Below are 14,490 nucleotides of genomic sequence, written 5' to 3' on the forward strand. Positions count from 1 at the left end.
AAGAAGGAAGGGAAATGGAAATAGGATTGAGGTGGGAAAGGGCAACAAATTTGGGGCTAGAAAAGTCAGAGCAGTTTAAGCCATGTTCTCATTTTTGACATTCACTAAGGGCTATATAAAACACTTGGATGACAGTGCCATCACCAAATTTGGGAAGTATGGTTACATAAAGTCAAATGATGACTCTTCCCATTAGAAGTTTAAAATCTAAAAGAGAAAAAAAGTGGAAAAATACACGAAAATACTATAGGACAGCATAAAAACTTGATATAATTAAGTAAAGAGAGATGTCATGATTGGCAGGAGAGAAAACGAGTCCAAATATCAGGGACATGTCTAAGATGAGTCTTAAGTAATTGTCAGAGGAAAGATAAGGAAATGTGTGCCAGGCAGAGAAAATAACATAGCATGGCCCATTGAGAGAACTGCAACTAGATAGGGATAAAAAGCATTGTATAGAATCTAGGGGAGAGATGGAGGTGAATTGGAAAAATGGGCAGGAGAAGGTCCTAAAAGCCTTTTAATAAAAATGAACAATGTGATGAAAAGATGCTCAACATCATTAGTCTTTAGGGAAATGCAAATCACAACTAAAATGAAGTACCCTTTCACACATACTAGGTTGGCTATAATAGTTTTAAAAATATATGTTAGGGAGAATGTGTATAAATTAGAACACTTGTGCTTTGCTGATGGGAATATAAAATGGTTCATCTGCTATGGAAAACAGTTTGGTGGTTCCTAAAAACTAAACAAAACAAAAAACACACAAACAAAAAAATATCCATAAAATTACCATAGAACCCAGCCAATTCCAGTCCTAGAAATACACTCTAAAGATATTGAAAACAGATACTCAAGCAGGTGTTCACACCTGTTCATAGCAGTACTATTCATAGTGGTTCTAAGATGAGAACAATTCAAATACCCGATCACAGATGAATACATTATGTCATGGCATGTACATACAGTGGATTATTAGTCAGATGTAAAAACAAATGAAATACTGATGCATGTATTTATTTCCATGCTACAGTATATATAAATTATAAAAATATTCTCAGTAAAATAAACTAGGCATATAAAGCCCTATATATTAATAGCATGGTTCCACTTATGTGAAATATCCATAATGGGATCCAGAAAACAGGTTGGTGTTTGCCAGGAGCTTGGTTAAGAGGAGAAAGGGCAAGTAATTATTTAATGTGCATGGGTTTCCTTTTGGAGTGATAGGGACATTTTTGAAGTAGATATAGGTTGTGTTTGAGCAACATTATGAAGGTACTAAATTACTTATTTTAAAATAGTTTACTTAGTATTTTATAAATTTCCCTTTAATAAAAATTAAAAAAATATAAGTTTAAACTTTATTCTTAAAGGTGTAGGGAGTTCTAAAAGAAAATGTATATGTGTGTGTGTGTGTGTGTATGTGTGTGTGTGTGTGTGTGTGTGTGTGTGTGTGTGTGTGGCAGGGGTCTTCAAACTACGGCCCTCGGGCCACATGCAGCCCCCAGGGGAGTCTGATCCTGCCCGCCAGGTTTTTTGGGCAGTGAGCGCAGCCAAGGTGTTACAGTAGGGATTAGTAGTTCATATAGTCCGGCCCTCCAGCTCTCTGAGGGACCGTGATCTGGCCCCCACTTTAAAAAGTTTGAAGACCCCTGGTTAAGGCAAAGAAAGAGAGAAAGAAGAATGAATGAAGGAATGGATGGAGAGATGGAAGGAGGGGGAAACAATGGTAAACCACACATGCATTTTTGAAAAATGACTCTACCAAGGAAAAAAGTAGAATCTTGAGGGAAGGCAGTGACTTCTGTGCATTAGGTTTAAATTTCCTGCAGACAGCCCTGAGGATAAGTCCAATTCTCAGTGTGTATTTTTTTTTTTTTTTGTGCTCATCAGTTTAGGGTGACTCTTTAAACCTTGCAATCAAAAGAGCTCTTCCTTTCAAAATAATCCCAAGTCATCATTTTCTGACTAGCCGTCAGGCCTTGTAATTATTTTTAGGCTGAAAAGTTTTAAAGAAAATGTAAGAGCAAAACTCAGAGAAATATCCTCAGGGAGGTCACACTGTATAAAGCATCTCTGCTGAGAGCTGGATTTCACAGAGTTAGGACATAAGCAGAGCCAATTATCAAAAGATTTATGAGCAAACTCCTCTGAGTGATAAAGGAGAGGTTGTATAATTCTATAACAAAATGTTATGTTTTAGCCCCAAATTTTAAACTGTGTGCTTTGTCTTTCCCTTAAATACACTGATTCTAAGGCTAAACAAGTTCTATTAATTACATGATGCAAAATTCTGTTACTTACTTGACATCTTTGAAAAGGATGAGTAGGGAGTCATTCCTGATATTTGGGGTATAGACCCATGTGATCTGATAAACCCGCTTATACTAAACAATTGACATAACTCATAAACACAGAGAACAGATTAATAGCTCTTAGAAGGGAGTAGAATTAAGGGACTGAGGTCAAAAGCTGAGGGGATTAAGCAAAGTAAAACAACTCTCAGACACACACAATAGCATGGTGATTACCAGAGGGAAGGGGTGGAGGTTTGTGGAGAGGTTGAAATGGTGATGGAAGAAGACTTGATTTGGGGTGGTGAACCCACAATACAACATACAGATGACTATTAAAGTGGAAATTAAAAAAAATATATATAACACCACCCAAGTGACATGACAAGATGGAACATTTTTATACTACTCATTGGTCAAGTTCTACCAAATAACACAGGGTCTCATTCATGTCTTAATTTGTGTCTTGAATATGTTGAATTAGATAAGCAGTTCTCTACTTTTGCATAAGGATTCACTGAGGGAGTTTACTTGTAAATCCTTGGTCCCTATACAAATATAATCTAACCCAATAGTACTTGATCCTGATGCTATTAGTATGAAAAATCTTGGAAAAGGCAAAGTTTAAGATACATTCCTGCTCAAGAATTCTATGGTTCAATAATTTTATTTCATTTTTGATCAAGTATCTTTCTCAGCCACGGTGAATCATATCGATGGAAATATTTGGACGTGACCAATTACACATATAGTCATGTTGATTTCCTCTTCAAGCAAAATGGATTCACAGTGACTTTATTTATTTACACTATGAAAAACATAAAGGCCCTAGAAGAATGGATTGTATTAAAACCCTAAGACTTGAGGTCTTTAAATTTTTTATCGCTAGGTTTATTTAAAATGTGGTATATATATTAAGGTATAATATCATTGATTTTATAGCTATGAGATGCCAGATACTAGTATAGGTGATTCAAGGATAACAGAGTATTGCTCATGATTTTGAAGAATGTCCAGCTGAGACAACTTTGTATAAGGTATGGTTGCTTTGCATTAAAATGCAACAAATATAATTGACAAAAATAATAATTTATGCAATAGAAAAATAGCACCTGGGAGGACTAATTAACTTGTGAAAGGAAACTGAGTCATTTTAATAATAGTATATGTATAGGCATATTAGATATGTTACTTAGTTAAGGAGAAGATACTCAGGTAATGACACAGTGAATACTGGTGGGATTGGCTGGATTAGAAGAGATGTATTTGGAGAAATCTACATTTGATAATAAATAATATGTACCAGAACTTGGGCATGTAAATAAACACTTAAACAACCTGCCAAGTTGGACAATCAAACAATCTAGTATTTATCATCAAGCATGTAATTGGCTCTGCATCATCTGGCTGACTACGGGACAAGAAATAGGTGTCTATTGCCAAGGGAAAGTAGCATGTATTGAAGGATGTCTGTATATCCCAAAGTTTGATGACCTTCCATAGTTCACCTGAATAGAATGGTGGCATCCACATAAAGACTGGTAAAACAATGATCACCAGTATTAATTGAGGGTCATGCTGTGGCAGGCGCTGTTCTGACCACTGTACATATATTTTCTAATCTAAAATCCCAAACTACGCAGTGAAGCAAGCATAATTGCATCTGATTTGCTGCTACAGAAACTGGATTTAAGGAAGCTAAGTGTTCTGCCCAAGGTCACACAACTAGTAGCAGAACCAGATGTAATTCATATTTATTTGATGCCAAATTCTTTGCTCTTTTTCTTGACCAACACAGGATACTGCCTTCTGACAAACAGGGGAACCCCGCAGACCTCATCTAGATACAGATGTCGCATCTGTTTGCCATGTTTATGCTTCTCATCAATCCAGGGGAACTATATAGAAAACAATGGAAGAGAGAGGGAGATAATTAATAGTTTTCTCATATCAGGCAAAGACGAGACCATTAGAGCCCTCCACTTGTACTCAGAATCACAGTAGCCCTCTAAATGTGCCATCTATCAATTCACAGCATGAAAACAATCAAATTATAGTCTTTGAAGGAAAGGTAGATCCAGCCAGGAGATTGATGTATTTAAAATGAGCAGAATTTGCTGAGCTAGCCTGCAGAAAGCTCTACATTAATAGGGAGTTGGAGTTGCACAGGAGGGGGAAAAAAATAACATCTAGACAAGTGTCCTGGTGAGAAGAGGTTTTTAAACTAGAGGCAAGCTGCTCAGCTCCCTGAATCAGGGGCTGGCTATTGTTCAAAAACAGTCACTCACCTTCACATAGGCAGGATGTCAAGACCTGAGGCATCATACAGAATTAAGTGCTGTTTTGACCAATGTATCCATTTAGGGATCATTCTCATAGCCTGACCCATTTCTATTGTGAGTGAAAATAAATAGAAAATTATTTCTTCTCAATGCATGCTTCATGACCAACCTGTTTTCATGAATATTATACTACAAATAAAATAGAAAAGCTGTACAAAGGTAATGTTGAGAGGAAAGAGTAACCTGTGAAAGAACACTTGATTGTCATTTTAAGGATTAAATACAGTTGACACATTTTAGAACTCCTTTAGGAATTTATAAGACTTGAAAGAACATCACTGTGCCTCCATTTCACAGCTGGAAGTCACAGAAGATAAATAACTTCATCAAAGTCATTGAGAAAATTGGTGGCAGTCTTAATTAAAATCAATATTTTCTAAATCCAATGATTGTTCAGATATAGTAGGTGGACCCAGCTTTTCTCTCATTTACATTTAGAAAAATGTCTATAATGATGCTCAATATATAACTCAGACATCAGTTAGGTCAGTTTTTTGCTATTCAACTAAAATAGGTTTGAGCTGCCATCTGACATTCAGAGAAAGATTCAAGTCTCTCCCTCTGACCATTTATGGTTATTATTGAGTTTTCCATCCACAATCCTGCCTCCAGTTTATTTCTTCAACTGAGCTAGAGAAATGCACATTTTTCTGTATATGCTGTCCTGTTCTAACACTGTATTAAACGCCAGGAAACAACTCTATGTCTTTTTCCAATGGCTCATAGTGTGTAAGAACCTTTTATTGAAGGTTTGGGTTTAATATGGTTATAACATAAGGTAAAAATGTAAAAGAAAAATACTAGACATTTCTATTTCAAATATTTTGAGACCACCTGGCTTTGAAATTTTTTTCACTGGTTATCTACACCTATCAGCTCTAGACTTCCAACATACTAATTTATTTCCTCACCTTTCAAATTTTTCTCATCTAATCTTTCTCCTATCTATACCAGGCATTGAATCCTACTATTTTCTCATGCAGAAAGGTTTTTGTTTATTTGTGTTGTTGTTTTGTGTATGTATGTGCATGTTTTTTACTTTTTATTCTGTTGCATGTTATGGGAGATTCACAAAAATCTTGAAAATTATGTTTCCTTTAAATATATTAATTCTATCTGAGAACCTGTATCTCTCCTTTCAAGAAATATTACTTTACCATATTTGACTAAAAATAGTAATCTTTATAACCCAGACTGTGTAAAAACTACAATTTTCTCCTGTCTGATGTATTTTTCCTATTGAAAGCATAATCCTTTTCTTTTCATTGATCTTAGGGAGAGTAGAAGGGAGGAAGGCAGAGGGGAAAGGGAAGGAGGGAAGGATGGGAGGAGGAGGGAGAGGAGGAAAGGGAAGAAGGGAAGGAGGAAAGGGAAGGAGGGAGGAAGGGAGAGAGGAAGGGAGGAAGGGAGGGAGGGAGAGAGGGAGGGAGGAAGGGAGGGAGGGAGGGAAGGAGAGAGAACAGTGATATAAGAGAGACACATCAATTGATTGCCCCCTCCATGTGCCCCAAGGCTGGGGATCAAACCTGCAACCCAGGTATGTGCTCTTGACTGGGAATCCAACCCCAGAAGCTTCTCTGCACAGAGCAAAAACAATAATCGTTTTTGTATCATTGAAATCAGTTATGTTAATTTAACATCCCAAATAATTTACAACACAGAAGAAAGCAACAGATAGCAACAAATATTGTATCTCAGAAATTACTGGTATTTAAATTTGATGATAATAATGATAGCAGTACAAATTATTTATTATACAGACCTTTGTTCTTACAAACAGAAAGAGGAATTAATGGATGGAAAGATAAATGATAGGTTATTAGAAAGACAAAAAGGAAGATAGAAAATAGATGAATGGTTGGACATGTTGGAAGGATGAATGCAAATGTGACCCAATAGATGTTTGTAAACAGATCGTAATGATATTTTAAATAAATATATTTCATTTGTTCTAGTGGAATTTAAGAGAAAATGTGAAATAAAAGCTAAAAATCATGGTTAAACTTAAGATTCTTTATCACATTAGAAATATAACTTTTTAAAATACCCCTAATAAATTAAGAAAATTAAGGGGTTTATTCATCATTTTTCCTACATATTTAAGGCAGTATGGATTTGACTCCCTTTTATGCAAATGAGAAATTCAGCACTTGAAAACTTTTTGCCCACATTCTATTTTTTAGTGCTAATTATACTGGTGTTACTTTTCAAAGATTACACAAAGGACACTCTGTTCTGACACAATAATTTTGCAGTTGTCAAGACTTAGTTTTATAAATGAGTTAAAAACAAGTGCCAGTTTTTATTTTGAAATGAAAATAAACACACAAAAAAAGAGAAAATAGTATAGGAAGCCCATTGGTCATCTGAAACAAATCCTGCACATTCTACCACATTTGACATCTCCATACGTGCTGCTTTGGAATTAGAGAGGAATCACCCAGAGTCTCTATATTGGCAGGCACTTCCAAAGGTTTTTCCCTGGTAGGAAATTTGGCAATGAGTTGTCCAAACGGAGGTGGGTGCTGTTGGCATCTAGTAGATAGAGATAGGGTCTCTGCTAAAACATCCTAAAATGTGCAGGACAGCACCCCAAACAAAAAAATTATCTTAAATGTCAGACATGCTGAACTTAAAAAAAATCCTACTCTGATCCAATTCATCATGAGTTACACATTTTTAAATGAAACTTCCTGACTCTGGTGTTTTCTGGAGTCTTACCCAACACCTCTATATTTCCTGCGAGGTAGAAACCCCTACTCCTCTGACAGTTCCTAAGAGAACCTGATTTCTCAGCACTACCACCATCTTGTTCAGTGTCTTCTGAATGGCAGCATTCGGTTCAGAAGTCCAGAGGAGCCAGCTTCATTGGATTGAAATAGTTTTCTTTCTGATTAATTCCAGGAAAGTTATATTTGAAGTTCCTGAAATAGAAGTAATTCCAGATAAGCACCATTTTTGGGGGGTGTGGGGGTGGTGGTGTGGAGAGACCCTTGATCAAGCCTAACTTCTGCTGCCTGTTTGCCTTGGTGTTAAATGCGATTAACTTAATCGTCATCAGGCCTTTGGTAGGAAATTACTTTCTTTGCCAGAATGTATAATCCTTGAAAAGTTCTGAAGCCTTTGAAAACATCTCTGCCTTCTATTGGTAGAGATATGCCTGCATTAAGATGCTTGTATTTTGCCGAAACTGGTTTGGCTCAGTGGATAGAGCGTTGCCTGGCTGACTGAAGGGTCTCAGGTTTGATTCCGGTCAAGGGCATGTACCTTGGTTGTGGGCAAGTCCCCAGTGGGGAGTGTGCAAGAGGCAGGTGATTGATAATTCTCTCTCATCGATGTTTCAAACTCTCTATCCCTCTGTCTTCCTCTTTGTGAAAAATCAATAAAATATATTTTTAAAAAGATGTTGTATTTCTAATATCAGATTATATTAATTAATATGCTTATTCATAGATTTTTAGTTCAGCTAAAAATAGATGTTAGTGAAATTTATGAGCACACCAAAAAAAGGAGGTGATAACTTTATCATCACCTTCTCAAATGGGAATTTTTTAAGGGTACTTCTGAGAAATCAGTAGCAACTTATACACAAATTGAAAGGCGCAATTTTTTAAAAATAAGAACAAGTTAAAAATCCAGACACAAAGAATGAAAAATACAATATTTATGTGGCTAATGAATTAGAATAATTGAATAAGATTCTTTTAAGAAACATAGAATACATAGTGTTCTCTATTACTTCAGTTTCTTTATCTATAAAGTGGGCATACTAAAACACCCAATTCAAAGGATTATGCTAAGAATTATTTTAGGTAATGAATGTAAATTCTTAGTTGAATCCTTGTCACCTAGGAAACATCAAGTACTAGCTATTATTACCATCATTAATCAATGTTATAATTAAGTCAATCAGGCACCAGTTGATACCTCTCTCTTTCTATCTCTCTTTCTCCCGCCTTCTACTCTCTCTAAAAATTAATAGAAAAAATATCTTCAGGTAAGAATTAACAACAATAACGAAGAGTGCAGCTAAATTAATGACTCATTAGACACTCAGTTAAATCTGGAAAATAATTTGAGGGATATTTGTCTAAATGCAAAACAAAATCACTCTACTGTCTGCATGGAAGTGCCCTTCCCCACCATTTCAGAAAATAATCAGTATTGCCCACAATGCCTGTTTTCCCTCACACACACACAGACGGCCCTGGCATGGTTATTTATAAGTCTCCACATCTGGAGAACTAATTTGTTTGTGGACTGTTCCAGTTCCTCAGAGTAACTAGCAATCACTCAGCCACACCAAGTTCATTCAACCCTGATAATTAAATTAAATGCTGACATCAAGGAGACAGCAGAAACTTATTAACAATACCAAAAAGTTTTCCATCCTCCAAAGAAAGGCACACTGAATTATAATGGAGACAGAGGACATATTCTGTAGTGGAGTGATGGTCAATTTAATATCCCATTCAAATTGTAATGCATCTGTAAGGTAGTCTGGTGGAATGTTTTCCCACATGTGGAGGGACACGTTGGGGGCTCAATAAAATAGGATGGAGGATTTTATGGAGTTCAATATTACATGGGCAGGATCTTACTGAAGATTTAATTACTTGAAATATCAGAAGGATGATACCATGCCAATGTCACTGAAAAGGTCTTCGCAAAGAATAGTGTGAGTGTCGTGGTTGCTGACTTCCACACATTAATTTATTTTTTAATTTCTGCATTAATTTTCTTAGTTCAAGGCATCACCATTCATTTTTGCACAAACTGCATGTCTTAAATCCCTTCCTTCTCCTAAACATTATTATTTTTTCTTTCTTTCCCTTCTAAAAAGAATGAATAAACTTTAAAAAATAACAAAAAGTACAAAATGGTCTCCCCTACAACCCCTAAGCCATAAGATATAAGATGTATCCATCCTACAAGGGAGTGCACCATCAGTGTTTATCTATCTTTCCTGTGATAGGCTAAGAGTATATGTGTGTGTGTGTGTGTGTGTGTGTGTGTGTGTGTGTGTGTGTATTTTTTAATGCATCTTGGGAAGTGTTTCAAATATATATATAATCATAGGCCTGATACATGAAATTCCTGCATGGGTGGGGATTCTAGGCCTAGCTGGTGATTGGGGCTGATTGGGGCCTTCTAGCTGCCAGCTGGGGCCTTCCTTTCCTGGCTGCAGGCTGCCAGCCTAGGACTTCCTTCATTCCGTGCTGCCCCTGGTGGTCATTGCATGTCATAATGAGGAATCAAACTCCTGGTCTCCCATCAAACTTATGAGGGGGCACTTTGCATATAAACCTTTTATTTATATTCTAGAGGCCCAGTACATAAAATTCATGCATTTGGATGGGAGGGGGATTCCTCAGCCTGGCCTGTGCCTTCTCACAGTCCGAGAGCCCTAGGGGGGTGTCCCACTGATGGCTTAGTTAGGCTCTCTGAGCTGTCAGTCAGACATCCCTAGCATTGCCACAGAAGTGGGAGAGGCTCCCACTGCTGCTGCTGTGTTCCCTAGCTGTGAGCCCAGCTTCTGGCTGAGCGGTGCTCCCCCTGTGGGAGCACACTGACCATCAAGGGGGGAACTCTTGCATAGAGTGTCTGCCCCTCTGCCCCCTGGTGGTCTGTGTGCATCATAGTGATCAGTCATTCTGCCATATGGTCATTTGCATATTAGCCTTTTATTATATAGGATATATGTGTGTGTGTGTGTGTGTGTGTGTGTGTGTACATGTATATGTGTGTGTGTGTGTATATATATATATATATATATATATATATATATATATATATATATATATATAGATTCATTGATTTCAGAGAGGAAGAGAGACAGAGAGACAGAAACATCAATGATAATCGAGAATCACCTATCAGCTACCTTGCACATGCCCCACACTGGGGATCAAGCCCGCAACCTTGGCATGTTCCATCACTGGGAATCAAACCATGGCCTCCTAATTCATAGGTCCACACTCAACCACTGAGCCATGCCATCTGGGCAGCCTATATATGTTTTCATAGGTACATGGGTACGAACACTATGAATCTATCACTTCTATCATATGCACAGGTGGATGAAAATGGAAAAAGGTCTCTGTTTTCATTCTGAGAGGGGTAGTTGAAGAAGCTATTAAATAGATTCTCTTTGGTCATTTCTGCATAGCTCAACTTCAACCCTGGGGAATTCCGTGGGCTCAATTAATGATTTAACTCTCTAAAGCACATTCTTAAGCAGTGGCCTTATTTGGCCACACACAACTGAAAATCCAAAAGGAAGCACTAGGAAGTGGCCTTATTTGGTCACAGACAACTTTGTGTCTCTTTCCTCAGCCTTTCAAGGACTGTCATTCCTCAGCTCCAAGAGGCTGTGTGATCCAATTAGGCATATTAGAAAAAGACATCTTTTATGCAAAAGCATGAGAAAGTTAATTGAACTCAACCCATGTTCGGTGAAAAATGCTTCAGACATCACTGATAATTTCGAGCAATTAAAAGTTGTTGTCCTAAAGCAAGGTAGAGGCATTAAGTTTAAAAGCCTGTTAAAGGAAAAAATTACTGAAAATATTTAGTAGATATCATTCACCTAAGATGGTCTAGGGACATCTAAACCAATTAAAAATTGTAAGGTATTTCATTAGTCAGAAGCTGTGTTCTTAAAACCATTGAGGTGAGGATTATTCACCTTGTGTCCCTTGCTGTGGCAAAATAGTCTGTTAAAAAATAATGTGTTCACCAAAGTTTTGAGTGAATATAGCTGTTGCAGTTCCTCCGTCTGAAAATAGTTCTACTACCAATGTAAAAGGGGGCATTTTAGCTGGAATACTGGCTTTCATACTATATTTTTAAGAGATCTAAAGTTCTAGCAGTTAATTGGACATGTAGATAGAAAAATATGATAGAGAAAAGGTATAGTATACACATTTAAACAGAAATCTGAAATACTCATCTCATGTCCAATACATAAACATCTTTGTTTTATTGTATGGACATGGAAAACAGATCTACTGTATGGTTCACCCTGTCACCATTTCCTTTATCATAACATACATAACTATTTTATTAATTTTTGTTTCTCAGAGCTTGAATGGAGCCTCTGAATTCTTCCTAACAGTGATATAGGCAACTAGCTCCAAATGATCAGAGTCAGCATAGGCAACTAGCTCCAAATGATCAGAGTCAGCATAAGACAAATTCTAATGTAACGTTTTCTGAAGAAAAGAAAAAGTTTCCTTCATAAAATAAATATATAAAAACACTATTCTATATTTTTTTAAAAACTATATTAGTCAAAACATTGTCCTTCTAGAGTCTTGATTTGTGTTATGTTTTTTAAGCCCCAGGTTTATTAGCCTCTTTATCTGCTTCTAGTTCCATGGTTGTCCCTCTGGACCAAGCATGTCAAACTCCTGGCCCACAATGAATATTTTTGCAGTCCAGCCAATATAATGGTATTTAAGAAGTGTTTTAATAAAAGTTTTGTAACTTAATTTTTACGATATCTTGTTATACGTAATTATTGATAACGAACTACATTGTTTGCTAATGATTGATTACTATAATTGTGTTGCATTCGTTTCCATTATGTGCCTTATGCATAGACACACCATTTCTCTCCACTAATACAAGCAGGGAAAATTTTAGCAGCCGATTGCCATGCCATTAGTCTTGTACTGACTTGTTTGGTGTGTGCAACAGGAAATAACTTTGCTTTCGGAAAACAAGAAAAACAGGTTTATTTGCATTACGCTTATTAATTTGTACAGTTATTCAGTGTCTGGTAATGTTCAAGAAAATATTAATTTTTATTAAAATTTCTATTATTTTATGTTAACAATCACTCATTTATTTCAGCCCTTTGTATTCAGCATGTCTCCATGGAAATAAACCTATGTTTCTATGAAAATTGATGCTTTTGTTTTTGCAGCCCACATACACTTGAACCTTGTTTAGTTGGCCATGTTAGCCTTTGAGTTTGACATGCTTGCTCTGGACTTGCCATAAGTAACGATGTAGCATTTTGTTTGCTCATACAATTGTGTGAAGAACTCCACTAGGCCTCCTTTGTTTGCAGCATAGATGGGGCCACCTCAGAAGAGCATGAGAAGTTCTTAGTCTGAAGACATAACAATTTATAGATGCCACACTTCCCTACACACTACCCTTTTCTGATGCTAAGTTCCTCATGCAATCTCCCCTGCCGCCTGCTGAAAATATAAGCTTCATAATGAGCTAAAAACCTGATCTTGTAGACTACTGGTTCGTTTAACCTCTACCAAGAACAAAGACATGATTTATTGATTTTAATTTTTAATAGAAAAATCATGTCACCTTTTAATAAGCAACTTATTACCAAATGCTGGGGCCTTGAGTCCCGTAAACAAGGATTATGGTTAAAGCATATTGAAAGGAGAATTTCAATATAAAAATCAATAGAAACATGTAAAAAGCAAAATGAATCAAGAGCAGAAGCAATTTCTTCTCAGAGTTTTATAATAGCATTAATAAAAAAAAAATCCTCAACCCAGTGCCTGATCCTGAGTAAAGAAGTAGCAGAGCAGTATTGGAAAACAATTAGGAAAGTAAGGATAATCATAAATAACTAACAAAGGAATAATAGCAACTACCACTTATTAAGTACTCATTGCATTGCCCATGCTGGGTATAAATTCAGATTACTGCAGAGAATAAGTTATACTTACTAGTGACTGCATTCCAGGCTGGAGAAGTGGTTCATTTACGTAAAGTATCATATTTAATGCTCGCAGCAATCCTTGGAGCTCTGTGTTTTAATCCCATATTTTAGAATGAGGAAATTGAGGCTTGGGGTTGTAGATTCACTTGTGTTAGACCATAGTTAATATGTAATCAAGCTTAGGTATTTGAACTCTAAATCTATTGATCTGTCCACTAAACTGCACTGGCCTTCCTAACATAGGGAAATACAAAAATAAATTCAACCACCCTGTCAAGTGGTAGAACTTTAATTATTTTTTGAGGAGAATTGTAGGTCTTTTTTAATTTTTTTTTAAATGGGACATCCCCAAGGTTACTCACGGCTACTGCTCAGGCTAGTTTTAATAAGTGCTGGCATTTAAATTCTTGCACATGATCAAATGATAGGCAGCCAAGTGTAGTAAAATTGTAGTGGGATTGAATTAAATAGGCTTAAAATGTAGAATTAAAATTTTCTCCTGAATAGTGGCCTTCCCCTAGGATTGACACAGGTTATTCTGCCAGAAAATAAGATTTGGAAGTTAGACTACGTTTGCTGGTTGCATTATGGTTTGACCCCAGAATGATTTCATTAGTTCCAAATGTATTTCCCTTCTATACCTTTTTTTTTTTAATCACTACCATTGCTCTCTTTCCAGTCCATCCTTCTTACACACTATTGAGTAAATATATATTTGCACACACATGTATTGTGGTGCTTATGAACATCATTAATTATATGATATTTTATATTAAAAGAGAAACAATGTAAAAGGGGAAGAAAAAGTCAAAACTCAACACCAGCCATTCTTAGCTAAATTGTGCAGAACATGTTCCCTGTTACTTTTTCAGTGGCCGAATACCGTCCACAGATTTTGGATAGAAAATTCATCCCATTGAGAAGTAACAGCCAAGCAAAAGGAGAAGCTCACTGGTGTTAGTGGGTTAAAAGCTTAGATTATGCAGGATGCTCAAGGGATTTGGGGCATAGTGAAGGGAAAATGATAGGACCATGACAGACAGTAATATGCAACAGGCTTTCTTAACTGGTGCCTGGATAGGATTACACCATGTGACTATAGAGGCTTTTGGTGAGGAGGCCAGAATGGCAGGAGAATAAAGGACCTTCT

The 14,490-nt window shown here is 36.6% G+C and overlaps 1 long non-coding RNA gene across 1 annotated transcript; it reads right to left on the reverse strand.

Annotated features, from left to right (window-relative positions):
- Nucleotides 1–4,037: 4,037 nt before the first annotated feature.
- Nucleotides 4,038–13,454, reverse strand: LOC311633943. Its single transcript, XR_014797023.1, has 4 exons — nucleotides 13,348–13,454; nucleotides 7,364–7,566; nucleotides 4,589–4,691; nucleotides 4,038–4,198 (listed from the first exon to the last, which is right to left on the reverse strand). It is a non-coding gene; the product is annotated as an uncharacterized lncRNA (long non-coding RNA).
- Nucleotides 13,455–14,490: the final 1,036 nt, after the last annotated feature.

The sequence above is a fragment of the Pipistrellus hanaki genome (genome assembly GCF_964339955.1).
Source record: "Pipistrellus hanaki genome assembly, chromosome: 15".
Classification (NCBI taxonomy): Eukaryota; Metazoa; Chordata; class Mammalia; order Chiroptera; family Vespertilionidae; genus Pipistrellus; species Pipistrellus hanaki.